The 22,083-nt window shown below is 33.1% G+C and overlaps 1 protein-coding gene across 1 annotated transcript in view; it reads left to right on the top strand.

Moving 5' to 3' along the window:
- NEGR1 (neuronal growth regulator 1) overlaps positions 1 to 22,083 on the top strand; it is an 804,297-nt gene that overhangs the window by 184,113 nt on the left and 598,101 nt on the right. The window lies entirely within an intron of this gene.

The following is a 22,083-nucleotide window of genomic DNA, read 5'->3' as shown; positions in this document are numbered from 1 at the left end:
TTCATTTAGATTTATCCATTCAGTTTATATATTATCATTTTAGCTGATTTTAATGTAATATTCAATATAGCTGAGATAGGTGGGGTTTTCCCCTTATTTCAGTAGATAAACTTTTCAATTCCACCACATCCATTTTTTTTTAATTAGGTTATGCCTGTGGCTCCACTCTTCATTTCTTATGTTGCTGTTGAGAACTTGGATAATTAAATCCTATTTGGGTACTCTTCTCTAGTGGTTAACCAAATGTTCCACTTACTCTTCTTAGGCTGTCTTCATAAATGACATTTAAAACAGTAGAGATTACATTAAAACTGCAGAGATGTACAAGTTTATATGAAATCAGAAAGGGCATTTTATGTGTGGAAACAGCATAAACGTTCCATCAGATATTTATTATAAAAATATAATAACTTACAATTTAAGATTTAATTTTAATATGCCATCATTTATGCTGTATAATTAATTAGATTTTTGTTTAATATCCTTTGAAGATAACAAATAGCAAAACAAAGTAACCAAAGTACACAGTTAGATGGATTTGCATGATGCACTACATATTATCATTTATTATATGGGGATCCTGTAGTATGAACACCAATGTTCATATTCATAGCAGTAGTATGTGTTTTAACGTCATACTAAAGTACGACTTAACATAAAATACTTGATATTTTAGTGTTTTTATCTAAATATTTAGGTGTTGATTTTAGAAGGTACCAGTTTTATAATTTCATAAATATAGCTCTTTATTCTTTATCATATTTCAGACTTCTACTTCATGAGGCAATAAAAAAATGAAACACAGGAAATTGCAGTATTAAGTGTAAAAACTTTTTTCGACCAAGTCACTACTGATAACTAAATATTGACAGTACTTCAAATGAGAATCCTATGACTCTTTTGGGAAAAAAGAGAACAAGTACAAGAAACATAGCCATTAGGAATGAAATTTCAATTTTGCAAGTGCAGGAAGAAAACATTAAGCTATAATTAAAAAAAGTTATTGGAGACCTCCAGAAAGCTTCAAGCCAATTTAATTAATGCAACCAATCTACTTTCCTCTGTACATTATAAAAAAAAAAATCAGTAATCTAAGGATAAGCTTTCAAAGTTTATGGAATTTGGCAATACACATTTAAAAAACTAAATTCTTGTTTTTAATAGAATTAGAAGAATCTTAAAATTGCATGTATATCCTGAAGTTCATTATCCTGGATTATAGATTATGAAATAAATAAATAATCATATTGCTGACAAAAATCATATTCAGCCATATGAATAATTAACAAGAGGTATTTTGATAGAATGAAAAATAAAGCTATAAATATTTAAGACTAAATTCTAGCTTTTTTGTGTCTGTATAGAAAGAGAATTACCTATCAAAACTGAAAGAAACATGCAATTCTGAAATTATCAGATCATCAATTTGCCAAAGGTATTCTCACATGTATGATCAATGGAATATGCAAAAGTCTTATCTAATGCAATTTCATAGCACAACAGGACTCCATTACAAATACAAAATGAATTCTCCTTAATTGAACACAAATTTCCTTGCCTTGCAGATTGTTCCTTCAGGGGAACTACTCAGAAATCATACTGAGGAGAAAGAAATAAAAGTAAGAAAGAAAGGCAGAATGTGCATAGGTCTGTGTAAAGGGAGAGATGAACATAGGAAGATATTTATGTGGCAGATAACAAAAGATTTATATTTATCATATCGTATAAAGTACCTTAATCAAAATTCCTTCTTAAAGCAAACATATTTGTTTGTTTAAACTATTGTTTACATATTAAACTTATTCAAATGATATATGATGTAAGAAAATTATTTTAGGTTAATTATTTAATTATTGATTAAAATCTGAAGAATTTCCTATTAGAAAATGATAATTTCTCTAAGAAATAAATTTTCTAAGTGTAAATTAACCAACATTTTGCTGGTTTAATATGTCTTTAATTTTTCCCTGTTAAGTAAATATAACATTTATATTTTTTTCTTTTAAATTAAAATAATTAAATTTTTAGATGCCAATATATACTCTTATCTAGCAAATTTCTCAAGAATAATCCTAAACTGGTGTTTGGAGGCAAAAGTCATTTAAGAAAATTATTGTAAAATTTATAGTATGTAATTATCAATAGTTATTAATTCAGATTAAGTATTTTCAGTCTATTTACACTGGCCTTCTATTAAAATATTTCTGATTATATACAGTTCTGTTACCTTCAGGAAGTTGAGTCATCTTATGAATTTTTCTCAGAACATTAATGCATTATCCATCCTATCATTTTCTCACTCTTCCATCTATTCATCCACATAACATAGTATGTTGAACAATAATCAGCAAACCTCTAATTAAATTCTGTGAAGTTACCAAAGAGATGATCCTCCCTAAGAGCTGATTTTCCTGTGCATTATGCTGCCAAACTCGTCAATATATATTTCACAGCTGAATGCCAAAGCCTATACATAAGATACAAAGGAGCAACAATTTGGTCCATTTCTGTTAGAAAGTGCCCACTATGTGTTTTATAGTCATTGTAATCTTCCCTAATGATAGAATCATAACAAATCCAACCAAATTTAAAAATGGATGCCAGCCATTTATTGATATTTTAAGAAAAATAAATCAAATAACATTTTTATGTAAATGGTATATTTTAAGAACAGTCCCCCCCCCCGCCCCCGTCCAGGATGTGAAGTCTATTCACATCCACAAACCTGATATTATTATGCATCACTGAAGATGTTTCTTGTTAGAATGGACAACAAAATTGACAGGCTAGAGAATAGATTAGGAAAATCACTCAGTGTAAAACTACAGTTCAAGCAGGATTCAGAGCAAGTAAATTGTCTGTAAATTATGATACCTTATCTTCAGAGTTTTATAAATTGAATAAGTTGTACTTCTTAAGATTGGAGTAGACATCAAGTCAATTTTTTTCAGTAGTAAGAAATGGGTATGGTGTTAAAATACACATTTTATCTTCTGTTTGGTGCTTGAGGTATGACGAGACGAATCTCATCTTTACATAAAATCAAAATGCAGTTCACACCGTGAACTTTTTTACAAACCAGTTTGAACAGAACACTCATTAAGGGTAATGGAAATTGAACATATACAGACACTGTTACACCACAACAAAATTTAAATCTCTAATGTACAGGATATTACTAAACATGAAAGATTCATGAGTTGAGTTAGGATCTTAAAATTAAAAGGTATATAATTTGGTTTACAAATCAAATCGATCTTTCCCATGTTTATAGAAGTTGCTATTTTGTCACTAAATGTTGCTACAACTAGTAAGATAGTTCTTTACTGCTTTAGCTAGGTACAATATTCCTAGCATGAAATAAATGTAAGGTAAATGTATATTGATATTTTCTGGCAAAATTTTTCATTGGTGGTGGAAGGGTCTGCAACATATCCTGTCCTACTCTGCAAATGCTTCACTAGCATTCTACCTATTTTTCAAAATTCTTCTCAGACCTACATCATACCTGCATGTTCTTTAGTTACCAGAATTTATGTGATGAGTTGGTCATTATCTTAGTTTGCTAGGGCAACCTTAACAAAGTACTGCAAGATGGGTAACCATAAAAACAGAATTGCTTTTCTTGCAACTCTGGAGGCTAAAAGTGTCATATCAAAGGGCAATAAGGGTTGGTTTCTCCTGCGGCCCCTCTCCTTGGCTATCTATCTACAAGTCTTCTCACTGTGTACTTGCAAGGCCTTTAGAGGAGCATGTGTGTCCTTGGCGTCTCTCTTTTTGCAATGAGGTCAGTCATTCTGGATTAGAGTTCCAAACTTAAGCTTTTCTTAAACTTTAATTACCTCCTTAAAGGCTCTATCTCCACATACCTTCTTAGTGCAACTTAGAGAGTTTCCATATGAGTTTTGGGAAGACACACTTCCATCCAGAATAGTCAATCATGACTTATTATTGTGTTGGTTACTTTACAGAATAAAATTTGCAGGCCCCTATAGGAAGCAGACTAGTTCTGTGTATTGAGACTTTGTTGTACACCATTATTTTGTTCATGGAAAGCACATAAATAAAAATTAATGTTAATAACAAGCAGTGTAGGTTAGTGGATCCAGGTTTTAGTCTGTGGATTCAGGTTTGGCTGTCTATATTTGCTTCCAGCTCCACCATGTATTAGCTGAGAGATCTTGAAAAAGTTGTCCAACTTCTCTGTACCTCAATGTTCTCATGGTAGAATTGATATAATTAATGCTTTAAGAGCAATTCATGAAGAATTTGAAAGACTCCTGGCAAATGCCTTATAAACATTAGCTATATTTATTATTGAGAATATTTTTCTGTCTACTCTGCATATTTGAAGGTACACTTGGAATACTTTTTAAAGTAGAGGAACTTTTGAAAATAGTACTTTTTATTGCAAGTTGGTTAATTGTGTGGACTCTGGTCTCAGTCTGCTTTGGTTTGTATCCTGGATTTGTAACTTCTGGGATTGATGTCATCTGACAAGTCATTTAATATCTTTAAGACCTATTTTGCTTAAGGAAAAATGAGAATTCAAAATAGTGCCTTTTTGTGATGTTTTGAGCATGAAATGCAGAAATAAAAAAAGTAGCAGAGCATTACCTGGTGTAAAATAAGAATTATTACTCTTATTATATTTTACTGATATAAATAACAAAATGATGATGATTAATCTGGCTGTTACCTTAAAGTAGACTTCATACTTTGTTGTTGTGTTTTAATGCAGCCAAACCTGAACAATAAGCCAAACTCTTCCCAAGAGGCATTGCTGCAGTACTTTCAGTAGACACATGGAGAAGATGCCCAGCTCCCAAAGCAGCCTCTACAGATTGATTCTGTTTTTTCTGTTTGAAGCTTGGGTAGATAATAAATGATGCCAGTTTTTCATGTCTAAAATCTGTGGAAATAAATTGGTAGTTTGCTTCTGTATTCTGATAAAACAAATAAAATTCACACCATTTAGGACCATTTGCTAAATGATGGATGCTATAGAGGAAAGATCTACAAAATTATAGAGATTTAAAGAAGGACTAGGAGATTCAAAAGCAAGTAGACAGGCTGTTTTAGAATCCTTAGAAGGATGCCAGCTCTTTGACCCAGAAGTTAAAATATCTTGTTATTTATTTTTCAAACATAATATGACAAGTGTGCAAAAAAAGATTCCTAGTTTTAAAAAAGTGAAAAGGTAGTTTATTTGTAGGCTTGTTTTCATTGTGTATGTATGAGAAAATACACATATGTATCTAGCTACATCTATGTATACCAAAATAACAGTGGGTATCTTGAGAATTTGTTTTCCTCAGAAATATTTGGCACTTGATCTACAGGTAGATATGAAAACAACAGTAAGTATAACAATAATACCACAGAACCTTAAGTTTATAGTTACAATTCAGATACTGCAACTAAATGTCATGACGTTAGGCCAAGTCATATATATATTCTGTATTTCATTGTTTCTTCATTTATGAAGAGGAAACAAGAAAATGTACCTTCTGTATCTCGAGGTTGCTATAGAATTTATATGTGATGAAAAAAATATGAAAATGTTTTTCAGTGTTAAAAGAACAGTTTAAATGTCAGGTGTTGGGGTTAGCAGCAATAAGAAAAATAATAATGATGATTCTCTTTTCAGATGATTAATGGTTATATGTACATTTTGCTTTTCTGGTAGAGTATATCCTTTGGTAACTCAGATCCTATTAAAAGTCCATTCTGGAAAGAAATTTAAACTAAATTGACAAGAATGACTGTGTTTGGACACCACTGATGAAAGAATGGGGCCAGCATAAAGGAAGCCTTGGGCTCAAGGCCACTGTGCTCTGGTTTGATCCCAGCTGTCTGAACCACAGGAGCTTTTGCTCAGACACTATCAACATATTGCTTGTTCAGTCAGAGTTTATCTTGCTCCAGTTATTGGTGCACTAACAAAGCCACAGAGGTAAAGGATCCTCAGCTCCTCTACATGCCTGGAGAGAGGATTAGAGGCTTTCTTTTCTTTAGGTAACTGTGTCTGGTTTCTGTATTTGGAGGGCTTATTTTTAATAACTGAAGAGAAAAAGGCGAGGAGAAAATGTTCTTTCTGAGAGACTGGAAAGGCAATACGATTTGTGATAAAGGCTGTTTCTTTCTACAAAATAAATGACATGGACTTAATTACCCATCACTTCTCTACATCCGACTTAACTCCCTATACTTTTGGCTAGCACAATTTTAAGTAAAACAAATGCAAGAGGGAAGGATTTTTTTTTTCCTTTTTCTTATCCTTTCAGATATTTATTTCTACTCCAATATTGGAAAATTTATTAAATGCACCTCTTGAATTGTTCTTTAAGCTGATATTGAGTCTGCAAGCCATCTCATCACTGAGCATTATTTTACAGGATGGTAGCTGTCAAAAATTACATTAAACCTAACACTTTGCAGACTACATCTTAGCGAGAGATTCTGTGAGCATTAAGTCTTAGGAAGAGCACATAGGCAGTGTGATCAAGTGCTGCAATCTCAGTTTTGTAGATGGTTACCACCATGAAGGTTAATAGTCATGATTTAAATTGTGCACATATGTGCATGGTGTGTTACTCCCTGCATGCTACTTTTAGGATGACATTTGTGATAGTTTTGTGAGCTGCTGAAGGTTTTAATCTACATATTTAAGTCTACTCAGTCCTTGTCCTAGAAACACCTTAAATTCATAGCATGTTGGAAATAGAAGTGGCTTTAAAATAAATGAGACTCGGGTTCAAATTCTGGGTCTGTTATCTGAGGCCCAGAATCCTCATGTATCTTGGAATGTTAGAGGATTAGAGGATTGCATGTAAAACAGATTATCTATTAGCTTGTTGGGATAAGAGATTATTCAGGGAAATGTTTGATTTCAAAATTTATAAATTTATCCTACAAGATGATTCTTACTGATGCAGTTTGAGAAATAATTTGCACCTGAGTAGATTTTATTCATTTCAAAATAAATATAATACCCTGATCTATTAACAATTCCAAAAATAAGTGCTTCTTCAACAATACAGCATATAAAAAGAATTTACTTCTTTTCATTTCCTTCCACTAGTTTCAGTACCATGAATTAACAGACTTCACTCCACTTGTATACACACGTGTTACCTTCTGAACAGAGGAAGAGGACTGAAGTTGGAGGTGCATTCTCTCTGAAAGTGGCTAACCATCTGTTAATTGGCTAATAATACCATCTGGGCAAACCTTTCTTTCCTTTTCAGGGCAAATTATTTCAGGCAAATATATCCTCTTACAGTCTGACAGGCACAAATCAACAAGGTCAGTTCAGTTAACAGGCTTTCTCCCTTCCTGGTGTTGGAGAAGTGGCTAGGTTGAAGAGAGAGCCCTCTTTCTTAGGCACCAGGGATGAAAGATTACAAGAAGATACATATGTCTTTAGGGAGTTTTTCACTTTGGTCACCAGAAAAAATATGTGTGCTCCCAAAGTTCTTTATAACTACTTTATTTCTTGCTCTATTTGTATTCATGGGACTAATTCTGCTTCTTCTTACTATTCAAGATGCTGGACATTTGAACTCAAATAAGGAAAACCTTCTGCTCAGAAAAGGGAAGGATATCAATGCATGTAGTAAAAAGATATAATACCTAATAAATTCTGCTAATACTGGCTGTGGTAGGTGTCCTCATAAAAGTACATAATAAATATTATGGTATCACATAGAAGGAATGATTAACTCTGCCTGTAGGATTCTGAAATCTTTAAAATATGGATGAGCTTGGGTGGGAAATTCCCAATTGAAAAAGGAGTCATGTGACCTGGGAAATAGTTTTCAGGTAGAAGAAACAAAATGAGTAAATATTGAAAGAAAGTAGATTTCATATTTTTGTGGAATGCCCATATATGCGGACAGTATACCTTGTTGAGAATTGGTTATTCAGGAAAATAAAGTGAGGGATCAATTTGGGAAAGATCTTGAATCCTTATTAAATAATTTAGACTTTATTCCTGAACAATGAAGTACTAGCTATTTGGAAACTGTCATTGGGGAAAGACAAGGATAAGCCCATATGGTAGAAAATTATCTGTAGTAGCAATGTGGGAAATAGTCTGGGGTTGGGGTTGAGCAGGGGAGAGACTGAGGGTAAGGAGCCCATGGTGAAATTCATAAAATAATCTAAGGGACAACACAGTAGATTAAGTATCATCCATAATCCAGGGACAACGTTGTGTGGCTCATGCTTCATAGAATGTGACTGTAGAACACTAAGAACTACTATGAGGCAAGAGAATTCATGTCAGCATTAGATTTAATTCTAGTTGTTACTCAATGGGGCTAAGATTTCTGTGAAAATGTCTTATAAAAATTATGTATTTAAAAGTTATTCTCCCTTGCTTCTTGTTCTAGCTCTGCAATGGTTGGTAGATAAAAGTCTGCTATCCAATCATGTATCCAGTCTTCATTCACTAAATCTTTATGGAAAATCCCCATGTGCTGCATATCATTCTATGTATCAGGTATTGAATTAGACATACTAAGTACAGAGTCTTAAATAGACACAATTCTGACCTTGGGCATCTCACTATTAAATGCCTTAAAAAAAAAGAAAAGAAAAGAAAAAACAATGCTATATATTGGAATAAATCATAGTGACTGTTTGAAAAATGTGCATTTCTAGGGAAAACTTCTCATTCACTGTCTGAAATAAGGTCATGTTAAGTGCAATTTTAGGACAAAACTTCTCCATTACACTTCATGAAATAATGGCACACTGCTAGTAATGAAACAGATGACAGGTGCTAGACATCAAAACAGTGAGCGGTTCATCAGGTGGTGTTCCTATGTTTCAGCTAATTCTGAACCATGGAAGATATCCATAGTTCTATATGGAAAAGAAGGATTTTTTTATCTTTTTCATTTTCTTTTTTCTTTTGACAGAAATTCATTCTAAAAGATAAAACTAGAGATGTCAATATAGGTAGCAAATTTTTTACTGGGATGAGGAAGTGATGGTGTCATACATTCAAGAGCAGAGTGAAGAAATCCGCAGGTGACTATTTTTTTCCCCATTTTCCAATAGGTTCTTTTTAGGCTACCAGAGCTTTTATTTAGCAGAAAATACAATTGAAGAGTTGGTTGGGCATTTTGGAATGTGCCATGGTAAACATTCAGATAAGATGCAATAGATCTGCTGCTGAGACAAAAAAGAACCAATCTCTAATGATCTATTTATATAGGAAGTAAATCTCTTTTAAAAATCCAGTCTTGTCAAAATGGTCTTGTTTAATGAGCAGAAGCCTGGAGATTACAGATGGAACATAATGGATGACACTAATGTGTCCATCTCAGTTAATTACACAAAAACTTAGGGAAGTTGAGTACTGTTTATTGTTGATGTCCATCTCCTGCTGAGTACTGCTCCAACTGAATGTCACAGAATTTTATTTATCCCCAATTTTAAAAGAGTGTTCTGTAATCCAGGAGCTTATCGTATTAACTCCTCCTCTAAACAAGGGCAGAGATGCAAATAAAGAGGTTATTAAAATCGGCTGTAGAAGACATAGATCTTTCATTAAAAGTTTCTACACAAGCAGAAGCACACAGGCTTAACTCAAGGAGATTAACATGGTTAGGTTAGAGGCTAATTGTGTTTTGCATCTGAAATGTAATAAAAGTTTGTACCCTTCGGGGGGAAATACAGCTAAGGTTCATCAATTTTTACCATCTTTAATTCTGCAAACCCTGGAAAACTAATTCAGAGCAATAGTACAGCTAGTTAAGATGATAAATCTCTAATTAAACAAGGAGCTATCTTCTTAAATGAATAATCTGTATCTAGATCTCAATGTGTGTCACTGTATTTAACTGTGTTGGGGGGGCAATCAAGGTGGGTTCATAATCGTGGACATAGAGAGATTTAATTATTTTGGAAATGGTATTGACATGGGTGTAAATTATTAATATCGTAATTTCCTAAAAGCAATTTTTGCCACTTCATGAATATGAACTTTATGAAAATTTTATTATAATTTTTCTAGCCAATTACTTTGTCAGAGGATTGCAAGATGGATTCTTTAAAACCTGAATCGTGTTGAAATCTGAACTGCTTAAGGCATTGTCATGGAGGAGCACTAGTCTGTGTGTGAAACAATGAGGAATGTTTTCGTTGTTTTCCAAATGTGAATTTTGCTGCTTGTTTTGTTTGTAAAATAGCCCTTAGTAAAAACATGACTTAGGGTTTAACATGCATAATGTATAAATTTACTAAAACTACTCGTTTTTCATAATTACTAAAGCATGTTTGTTGAATGAATATTCGTGTTTATTTTAATCTGCTGTGTAAAACTGAGAAATCTGCCTAACATATAAGCAAAACCAAGCAAAATAGAGATTATTCTTTCTCTTTGTCATTATATAGATTATAATTCAAAATATCTATTAAAATCTGTCTACTATTAAAAACTTATTGGCCAGATTGTGTGTTTAGAACTGTATATTGAGTATCTGTTTGAAGTCAAAGATGCTAAAAAGAAACACTGATATACTCCAGTAAATAGGATTTCACTTGGCAGTGTTGGATCTGATAACATGCCAAAGCAAAGAAACTCTTCCCTAGACCCTCAAAAAAGAATGGATGGTTTGTGAGTCTACATAAAGTGTTGTGTTTTTTTGTTGTTTGTTGTGTTTTGTTTTGTTTTTAAGATGGAGGATCTGCAGTGTTAGTGGTGCTAAGACCATTTATTTTGAACTTGCTTTATAAACAGAACTTTATGGTTTTGGATGCTCATCATCCTTACTTCCTGGCTTAAAACTAGGAAATTAAGAGCACTAATAAAGAAGGCTCAGGCTGTAACTAAATGCCCGACTCTAAGAAGCTGCATCTTTGACATCTTGTCACATTAACTTCCCTACAAATCAAATGTAAGAGAATGACAACAAGAACAATGAAAACAAAAAGAAATCAATGTGTTGCAGTAGATCAGGGGACCATTCTGAAAGACAAGCTTCTAGTAGTATTTCCAATGTGCCTTTTCCATTTTGTTCTGCTGTAAAAGTAACATCTTCATTAGATACCTCTGGTGTTTACAATCCCCACAATAGAAATAAAAAGGAAATGAGATGTTCCATTTTTAATATTACACATACAATCATTTTAGAGTGTAGAGGTTAATTCCACCCACAAAAGTGCATGAAAGGAATTAAAGGAAACAATTTGAACATTTTAATTCTTTTCATGCATTTCAAGGAGAGGAATTAGGCACCAAAACACAAAACAATTAAATGTGTAATTTAAAATACATACCGATTTTTTTCAGACCAATAAATAGGCAATGGCACTAAAGTGCAGGGCTTACCTTGCATAAAAGAAATGTCTGCCTACCTAATAGCATAAAATTTTAAGGACAGCTATAGCAGATGCTTAGCTTACCATCATCATGTCTGTGTAATGACATAAACCTCAACCATTTTATCTAAAGAGTACACATGAAACAATCTAGACAATCGGTGGTAAGAAACCGACCACTTACATTTTTCTCCGAACATCACTCTATTTCAAATTTTATTACTGTGTTTATTTAAAATTCACTTGAGTTCTCAGAAACATTTAATGGAACCCAAAGTCTTGAACTCTTTAACTTGCTGCTAACCAGATACCAGGACAGAAATGGTGCAGGAGTATCTAATGGTAGTATGCTAATTACTTGTATTTCTTTTGATTCTCTTTGCCAAATTTCTGAATTCCTCTTCTGCTTTTGGTACTTTCAAAGGCAAAGGAAAAAGCTGAAAGAGTTGTTAGCTCTATTTATGACATTTCTTTTATTTCTTTCAAAATTATCAGACTGAGTCACATCCCATGTGAGGATCCCTCCTACAGTGGGCATGGTAAAGTTACATGTGAAGGGAGTGATAGGACCTGAAGCTCAAGGCACATGTAATCATGTGGAACTGTAATGTGTGTCCTATCAGGTTGTCGATCTTCAGATGTGTCCTATTAAGTTGGGACATTTCCAGGAAGTGAAATGTATACAAAATTAATATGAGTGCTATAGATTGAGTTTTGCACCCCTAAAATTTATGGCTTGTGGTCCCAACCCCCATTGTACTGTGTCTGGAGATAGGGCTTTTAAGAGATAAGTAAGTTTAAATGTCGCCATCAGAGGAGGACCCTAATCCAATAGTAATGGTGGCCTTATGAACAGAAGGCAGCAGAGGTCTCTGTCATGTGAGAACATAGCAAGGTAGCCACCATCTGCAACCCAAGGAAGGAGCTCTTGGTGGTTCTGCAAGATACCAGACACCAACCATGCTGGGACCTTAATCTTGGACTTCCAGTTTCCATAGTTTAGAGAAAATAAATGTCTGTGGTTTAAGCTTCCAGTCAATGGTATTTTGTTCTGGCAGTCTGAGCAGACCATATGGTGTGTGCAGTGGTCTCTCCTTGAGAGGCCTGCAGAACTAACAAGGTTGCCTATGCTCCTTAGGTCCTCTGGGCTTCCAGCAACACCACATGGATAGGGAGTCAAGAATGGAAAAATCTTTTTCTTTGATCTTTTGCTAATCCTAAACAAAATGAATTACAAAACGGTCCCTTTTTTGTAACTATGATATAAGAAAACTGTAAAACTACAGTAGGTATGAGCGTTTGGTTGTTCAACTAACATCCAAATACCTGGAATAGTATAGATAATCTAAGTGTAAAAAGTAAATAAATGAATAAAATACCAAGTTGAGTTTACATGTACTTCAAGAATATACAATATGAATTTCGTAGACAAGATATTTAATAAGGAAACTCCTTCTCCCTTAATTTGGACCGTGCAAGTAACTTATGTAATTCATTATTTTATTCATTGTTCCATCTGATAAACACCAGCAGTAACACTATTATTCACCAGCAGTAACACTGGGTACTTAGAGAACTGATCACTGCTCCCACTCAGCATTTGGGAGGGAGAGGGGATTTTTAAATTATAATGAAAAAAACTGAGGTATAAATGAGATACTGAGTACTATGGTGGCACAAAGGAGAGATGACTGGCCCTGCCTCCATGCAGGGAGATATGACCAAAAATGCACCTGCATGACCAACAGTTATGGGCACAGAAGGACCTAGGTGGTGTCTACCTGTGTTGAATCAGAAACAAACAGTTCCAAGGGAGTCAAGAGAAATTGGTGATTAATTGGACAAATTAGTGGGCAAGTAGGGAAAATATAAATAGACTTCAAAACAAAAGTTAACTTTCACATTCTATTAGTTCTTATTTAAAACACTGTTATGTGTAATGAAAAGGAACTAATTTAATAAAAATGAATTACTGGCTATTGTACTACATTTTAAATGTAATCAAAAGACATGGATCAGTGAAAATAATATTAATGAGCATAAGGAGACATTTGTTTCTTAAAATAATAACTTAGTGAGATTCTATTCCTATCCTTATCACTTTGATGAGCTTCTCAGTGAATCACCTTAATTCCATCAGGACTTTCACTTTCTAGCAGACTCTTGTAAGCTCTGTTTCCACCACAGTATCTGGAAGAGCACTGACAATACTAACTCTGAGAGGTTGAGAGGAGAAAGTCGGCCTCTTGTATTCTTATCCTAACTCAGCCAAGAATTTTCCTTTGATCATCTGTGTTGTCATATACAAGAAGTCTTCCTTGTGCTGCCAGAAAAAAAATCAATAAGTAATGAGTAAATAAATTTCTAATTCGATTCATGGGATGCATAAATTTGGGTTTCTCTTTACTCACCTAGATCTCCCCCTGGACCAACAAGACCACACGAAGAAAAATAAAGTTTTGATTTACTCCTTTAGGGTATTGTGTTGTTAGCTAAAATCAGAATATTGAATATTATTGTACTCATTATACATAATTACTCTTGTTGGAACTATAAGGTATTGATATCCCACACTGTATAGACTCATCTCTCTCAAAGAGCTTATTGATTTGCCAATTTGTCAAAAATAAGAAATAGGAAATGCACTTAGTAGAAAAATACATACATTCAAATCATAAATCACAGAATTAGCTCTAGAAGTTTAGGAATGATGAAAATAGAAATCAGATTAAGTAGTTTACTTAGGATAACACAGTTTTATTGTTTTTGTTTTTTTCAAAACTAGTTTCGAGAAGCTGGATTTGTAGGCACAATATCTTTTTGATTTGTTTTGAAAGGGTTTAATGAATGAATTGTGCAGAATATATGCATAGTATGAATATTATTTGAAACAGGACTCTGACCGAACTATTGGTATTGGAATTTGTTTTTCCAATTTGCTATATTTTTATTTTAAGTAGTTAATACTTTTAGGAATAGACTAGTATTCCTTATTTCCTCTAGAATTGTGTCAAAAGTTGTTTTTGGTGTTTCTGAATTAATGCTGAAATTAAGGCATAACTGGCATAATTAGTCAGTCATATTTCACTTTCTCTAATTTTTTAGTGAATTTTAATAAGAGGTTAAATTTTATCTCCAAAGAATGGAGGGAAAGAACATAATAATAGATAATTCTAGAGCAAATCAAGCAGCATTTTGTATGAGTAGAGACAAAAGTAATGGAAGATAATTTTTGTTATCGGAAAAATAATTTTATCCTATTAATCCATTGATACTTGTTGTAAATGTCTTGTTCAAAAGGACTCATCTATGCCATTAAGGATAAAGATGATATGTTTAATGTAAATCTCTAACCTTTGTGAAATATTCTTATACATAGTGAAATGAACATACATAAATAGAAGGTAGTGAAGATAAATAATATAGCAAGTGTTTGGCTTAAGCAATGAAAAAATAAGTACTTATTTTAACATAAACTAATCATTTTAAAAGAAAAACTGTGGTCCACATGTCACTTATTGAATGTGTAATCTTGCTAATTACTTAATATTTGGAAAAGGCTTTGAAGATGAGAAGTGCTATATGTATGAATATTATTTGTGTATGTACTACATAGCCTCCATAAATTGAACGTATTTGAAAAGGAAATACCATCCTTTTGATCTAAGAATAATTAGTGATTTCTGCCCTCTTCTGAATTTGTAATTCATAATGTCTCAAAATTATTAGAAGTCCAACCTGATAATACAGGTTATCTATATCTTCTATAGAGAGCAAAGACGCAAAGTATAATATTAGATGAACTCCAAGAGCAAATTTTTAATGAAAGACAATTTGTTTATGGTGAGTGCTAGCACAAGATGAAGAAGTTCGGAGTCTGTTATCAAAACACAATTAAATAGATATTTATTACTAAATAGGGTACCATGATATTGTAGATACAAATTAGATACATTTAGGGACAAGTTTTATAAATCAAAATCCACTTTCAAAAGTTAGTTGTTTTAAATAATGCACTGTTGCTTTATAGAATTGAGTCAAGGCAGGAGAGTAACAAACCATTCCAAAGGATCTATAGTCTAAAAGTGATTATTCAGAAAACAGTTCCAAAATGCCAAGATAAAAAGCTCTAGAGAAGACAAAGGCAGATGGAAAGTGGGAAGATACAATGATCTTTAAAGTCATTGATGTGAATATTCACAGATGCACGCGTAGCCATCATTTAGAAACAGAGAACTTCCTAAGGAGCTTCCATGCATGCTGAATGGTTTCTGGTTTAACCTGCAAAAGCTCTGATGATTTACTTTGCACTAGGGAAGAAAGACGTTTTCTTTACAATTTTATTTTTCCACATACTGTATTTTTTTGTGTAGAAGATATTTTGCTGTAATTTTCCCTAGCTAATGTACCTATTATTTTAAAATTATTCCCCAGAGCTAATTAACTTCAGCAGGTTTAGATTCTCTCATTTTACCTTATGACTTTCTACTCTTTTAATTGCTTTAATAATGCCTTCTATCAGAAGAGATTATTTCATTCTGAATATTTAGAGAATTAATGTAAGTTCAACAAATATTTAGTTGAGGTTATGATATTTAATGTATAATAATCTTAAAATTAAGTAGAAAAAAGCTCATGTTAATTTTAGAATACTTAAAATATTCTGACAATGATGTTCTATTGTAAATATAAAACCTGAAACTGGTGTTTTTATAAGATATGGTTTTCAGAAGAGGGCAAAAATAAGTGCAGTAGTTAAATAATTCAGCATTTCTAATTTTCCATTGATTTATCTAGCAACTTAACTAATTACAGATAGAATTTGGCTGAGGACATTGTGGCCTTTGAGTTTAATGTTAATTACCTTACTACGGTTCCTGGCAATTAATTTTAAAGAATGGATCAAGTGAATTGTATCTAGACCCAACTATGATTTATGTGATATGAAAAATTAAAAGATAATTTAAAAAAATCTTTATGCTGTGCAGACTTAATTGGCAAAAGTGTGATTACTATTTTTCCTACAAGTGTTCTACTTACTCTTATTTGAATATTGTCAAAAAGTATATTTTTATAATTTAAAGGTGATGGTTCACTTGGTGTTGGGGACTAAAAATCCAAAACTATCACACAGTTTGTTTGTAATTATTGACCTTACCTAGTTACCAGTTCAATTTTCTTTCCTAAGCAAGTAATGAAGAAGATGAAACTATCTTCCCACATGAAATCCTTCCTCTTACAAAACCAGGCTGCCCCAAAAAATATCAAAGCAAAGGAAAGGGTGTGTGTATTTGCATTTATTTACCCATGAATGTTCTGTGAGCACCTATCATTTCCAAGACATTGCACTGATTAACATTTGCATGGAAAGCAAACATGAATATATATTTCCTGTTCTGAATAATACTGCGATCTGGTGACAAGGAAAAGGAAACTACCATAAAATCAGGTAAGCACCATCACAGGTAGAGACAAGAGTACTAGGAATGCAAAGGGAAGGATGTTGACTGAGCCTAGAGAAATTAAGGCAAAGGCTGCTGAAAAACTGAGATACATGACCTTTAATTAGTGCAGTTAACAAATCCATCTGATGAAATCACTGGAGGTCCCACAATGGAAAATGGTAAATATAAACAGAAATGCAAAATTGTTGATAAAATCTATGTAATGCATTAGAATGCATTTTAGTCAGATACTAAGTTAAACTACTCATAAAATGCCTCACTATTTTTATGCAAAAGTTAATGGTCCAATTCTAATAATAAGATGAAAAACAAGAAATCAAATTTGTTCAAATTAAAAATAAAACTATAACTGTTCAAAATTAATTTTCTTGACAAGACAACAGCTTGAATACAAATTTGAACTTGTGTACTTTTTGTGAAACATGGTTACGTAGACTTCATCTCTGACATCAGTGAGGTTGTCCTCCTTTTATTTGAAAATGTGCAAACTCCGACACTAATACCAAAGGAATGAGGGCTTACTGTCAGTTATGTCCATGAGGGGCTACCTATTTTTTAGAACACAAGAATTCTTTCAGATTCTTCACTTGAATTCATATGAGCAAATCATTAGAGTCACATTTGACCCTGACTACTTCATAAATGCTTTCTTTGTCAATATCAAAATTATTCAGTGTGTGATCAATTGTAAAGCCACTTCAGCAGGAGCAATAATTAAAAGTTCTGTTGTAATTCTAGGATCCTAAGGCATTTTTTCCATGGAAGAATTTGGTCAATCTTTGTCATTATGAACTTAACCTGAAGAAGCACTTTTTATGACATTTGAAAATTTACACTTAGCAACTTGGACAAAAATACTTCATAGTTTATCATCACTGTCAAGAATTCTATTCCCACATTCTACATGAAATTCAGAAATACCCTCCTAAGTAAGTCAAAGCTCCAAGAAGTTCTACCAAATTGTTCTGAAGATGAGCTTTGTATCTCTTAAATTTTTACTGAAAATTGGATCAAGTGCTCTGGAAAGTTGGCAAACTTCTACATAGAACAGATAACTTTATGTTCTCTTTGTATGCTCTTGACATATTTCCTAAAAAAGACAGTGATTCAAGACCCTGGACCTATTAAAGTTGACAACTTTCAGGACAATAGACACAAATTTTCTCAGAATTACTGGCAGTGTTGTTAATGCCAGTGTATGCCAACTTAGAAAGCAGTGAGTCACAGTCTTGTGTGGGGCTCCTTCCCTCAGCAAAGCTGCAAAACTATGGGTATTGCCAAGCTTCCCAGGTGCTCCGTCTGTGCACAGAATTACCCACCTTGACTTCCAAGCTAAGTTTTCCTTGGCAAAGAAACTTTCCACACTTTCAAGGATGTTGATGGCCCTTGTAGTTTTCAAAGGGGACCTTAAAAATGTAATGAAATAATACAGCGTAACAGAAGTGCCCAAAATTTTATATATATAATAGCTGACAATATTTGATTTTTCTCCAGATGAGCTGGAATCTTCCCAAGGATCAGAGCATTACCATGATCAGTTAAAAAAAAAAAAAAAAAAAAAAAAAAAAAAGTGTTTCTTCTTTTGCTTGATAAAATAATGTTTAAAACAAAGATGTTTTATATTGGAAAGAAATCTAAGTTCAGGAACAAATACATTGTTTTCCAATCAAATTGTCTTCTCTTGACAGTAATCTTGATTGTACCGCGTACTTTCATGATAGACAAATGCTTCATCAAAATTTTTGGTCTTTCAGAAAATCTGTCTGTACATTAATGCTAATTATGTGTTCCCTGACATTTACTGATGAATGGGTAGTCATCAGACATTGAAAGAAGGGTTGGACCTAAATGTCTAGGGAGCATCACATGCAAAGCCAAAATGTAGAAAGTGCATAAAGGATTTTAAGGATCGTGAGAAAGTTAGTAGGCTGGAAGATTTAGTTTGTTTGGGGAACAGAAAAAAACAAATTTCAGAATGTGAGACTCAAGGGTCATTGAACAAGGTTCTGAGGTCCATGAAGCAAATTCCAAAATTATTATAAATGAAGTACATTTTGTTCTCTTTTCTTCCTTTAACTAGTTTTATGATAAATGAGGACATGTTGTCTCACTCTGACCAAATTTGAAATATCAAGAAATATTACTATTTAGGCTCAGATCTGAAGGCCTGATTGAACTGAGGATCTGATTCTAAGATGGGTCATAGTAAGGCAGGAAAACTGGTGTGACGTCTTCTCAGAAGAAGATTCCATTCTCTGCAGATCTCTTTGTACAGCTGCTCAAGTGTCCCCAGGATACTAGCTTCCACTGGAGTAAGCAACTCAACAGAGTAAGACAGGTGCCTAGGTGTCTTTTATAAATTAACCTCAAAGGTTACCTGCTCTCATTCCCCTGATATCACAGTAGGTAACACAGTCAGTACTCAGTGAGAAAGGGGAATTATATAAAGGTATGTATACCTGAGGTGAAGATCATGGGGAGCTATTTTAGTGGCTCACTGACACAGACATTAATGCATAACTACTCTCTTTGCACAGCAAAATATCCAAAAGAGTCATCCATGGATTAAGTATTTTCAAAACTTCTTTCCCTTTGTTAGTTAGAATTGAACTGGACAAAACATTTCAGAGAATAAACCAGTTCTTTAAGTATCTGATTATGGCAGCTAATAGATTTGGCACAGTCCTTAGAGTATATGATTTTATGACAATTGTTATACCCAATTTGTGACTTAAAATTAAATTTAAATGAAATTATTTATTTTTTAATATTGTAGAAATACCTTAAAATATCAGTAAGTACATACTGTATATTAACTAATTCATTTACAAATATTCCATTAAAGATTTTAATTCATTTTTGAGATACTTTTATTATTAACCAGTACAATTGGACTGTATATACCATATATTAATTAATTTTTAAAATTTATGATTTTGTTAAACTTCATAGTTTTCCCTTTTAGAATAGAAAGATATTACCTTATCTAGAAAAGCAGTGGACTTGAACTGAATCAAATACTATAATGTAATTGAATTTTTTATCCTATATTAGCAACCATTTTTCTCCATCACAATGCAAAATACTTCCACTGTCTATGAATTAACAAAAGAAGTAAAGCAAAAATTATAAGTACTTTTCTACATATTAAGCCAGAAGCTGATATATATTGCCTTCAACTTTCGAAATTGCTATTTTGAAAGGTTCAACCATTCTGGAGTTTAGCCTATTTAATAGAATAAAATTACATGTAATGGAACAGAAATTCAACTTTTATTAACGTCCAGCAGTATGCAAAGAATTGGGATGCAAAGATGAGTAAGAGATGGTGCTTACCAAGAAAAAGTTCATCTTTTAATAGGAGAGACTGGCGTGTCCTTATTTAGTCTGCTTCTTCTTCGATTAAGGTTATATGTATTTGATCAAGTACACACTAACAGAAGAGCACAGAGGAATGAACTTGAGGCTAAATGCTCTGCTGTGATTCTCTGAGTCCAAATAAATATGTTTGCAAACAACTTTCCATTCTGTAACTTTGTACATTCCATTTGTTTCATTTTAAAGAATGGAAGAATTCAGTTCCTGATTAATACCCCATGCTGCCACCTGTGGTCATTTAAATGTAACTTTGCACTTCCTATTTTCTCTGCCTTGAATAAATTTCCTAAAATTCTTCCTGAGGCTGGTACTTTCAAATTTCCCATCCTTAGTTTATATGTCACTTCCTCAGAAAAAATATTTTTTATTTATTTATTTTTATGTGGTACTGAGGATTGAACCGGATGCTTCACACATGGAAAGCAAGAGCTTTACCACTGAGCTACAACCCCAGACCCTCAGAGAAATTTTAATGACCCCTCTGTCTATAGTAGGCCCCAAATTACTTTGTTTCATTATTCTATGTACTTTCTTAATATAAACACAATTTATAATTCGCTTGTTTATTTTCTGATTACTTTCCTGACTTCTTCACTTAAGTGAAAAGTCAACCCAAGTGATTTTAGGCAGGTGGTTTTAGGATCAAATTTGGAGAATCCCTACTGTTCTTTTTTGTTCCTTTAAGGTAGTTCATAGTTTGACTTAATTTTCCAGAATGTCTCAAAAACATGGCTAAGGAAAAAAAGACTAAATATCCGAGTAAGTGTAACTTACTTTGAAGATTATAGGATTAACCCTTGTAATTTGGAGAAAGACTAGAAGAACATCTGGAAGGTAATATTATTTTTTATCAGATCACTGGGGACTCTTTTTTACTCCTTACTTCCTAGTGAATCAAGGCTTGTCCCTGCTGGTTCTTCGTCCTACTCCATTCTTCAATTATTTTATCTCCCTCATGAAAAATTGCTGTGTACATATATATTAAGAAATTACAGCCAGGTGCAGTGGTGCATGCCTATAATCCCAGTGACTCAGGAGGCTGAGACAGGAGGATAGCAAATTGGAGGCCAGCCTCAGCAAATAGAACAGGTTCTCAACAACTTAACAAGATCCTGTTCCAAAATAAACAAATAAAAAAAAATAAGTAAATAGGACTGGGTATGTGGCTCAGGGGTAAAGCATTCCTGGATTTAATCCCCATTCTCAAAATTTTTTAAAAAATTAAGAAATTATGAAACTTAAATGGATTTACACATTTTAAGAGGTCATGGAGTTCATACAGGACCTATGCAAAATGCAAGGTAGAAAGGAAGGTGAGCAAATACAAGGGATTTAGTCCTTTCTGCTTCTAATGACATACTCTTAAGCAATTTACTTATTAAGAGACTTCAGTTTTCTGATGTGCTCAAGAAAAATAAAAGTCATGGGTGAAATGAACTCTAAATTGCTTTTAATTGTAACATCTTTATTATAATATGAGCTATTATGACGAGAAAGATCCATGGGAATTCAGTGCTGTTCATAACACTTCTGATGGGATAATAAGAAAAAAACTTTAAGAAAAAATTGCATGTTTCAGTAGAGTTCTCAATGATGTACAGAACAGGGGTGGATTTTGAACACTTAGAGATACAAGCGGAAGGTGAAAACTGGAGAAGGGTATTGTAGATGAGTGGAAGTACACAAAAAGAGAAATAAGTTGAAGGAGTGGTTGGCCATTTTGACTGGCTCCTATGTTACATGTAAGATGAGGTTCAGCGTTTGGACGAACTGTGTTTTCATATGTTTCTTTCTATGCAAATGAAATTTTATATTCTATATTTCATCTACTGAGGGGAAAAATTCATGTCCATCAATGCATAATAAAAATTTGAAGTATTGAGTGTTAGTTAATGATCCAAATACT

The sequence above is a fragment of the Sciurus vulgaris genome (assembly GCF_902686455.1).
Source record: "Sciurus vulgaris genome assembly, chromosome: 1".
Classification (NCBI taxonomy): Eukaryota; Metazoa; Chordata; class Mammalia; order Rodentia; family Sciuridae; genus Sciurus; species Sciurus vulgaris.
The sequence above is the reverse complement of the archived record's forward strand: the minus strand, read 5'-3'. Positions and strand labels throughout refer to the sequence as shown.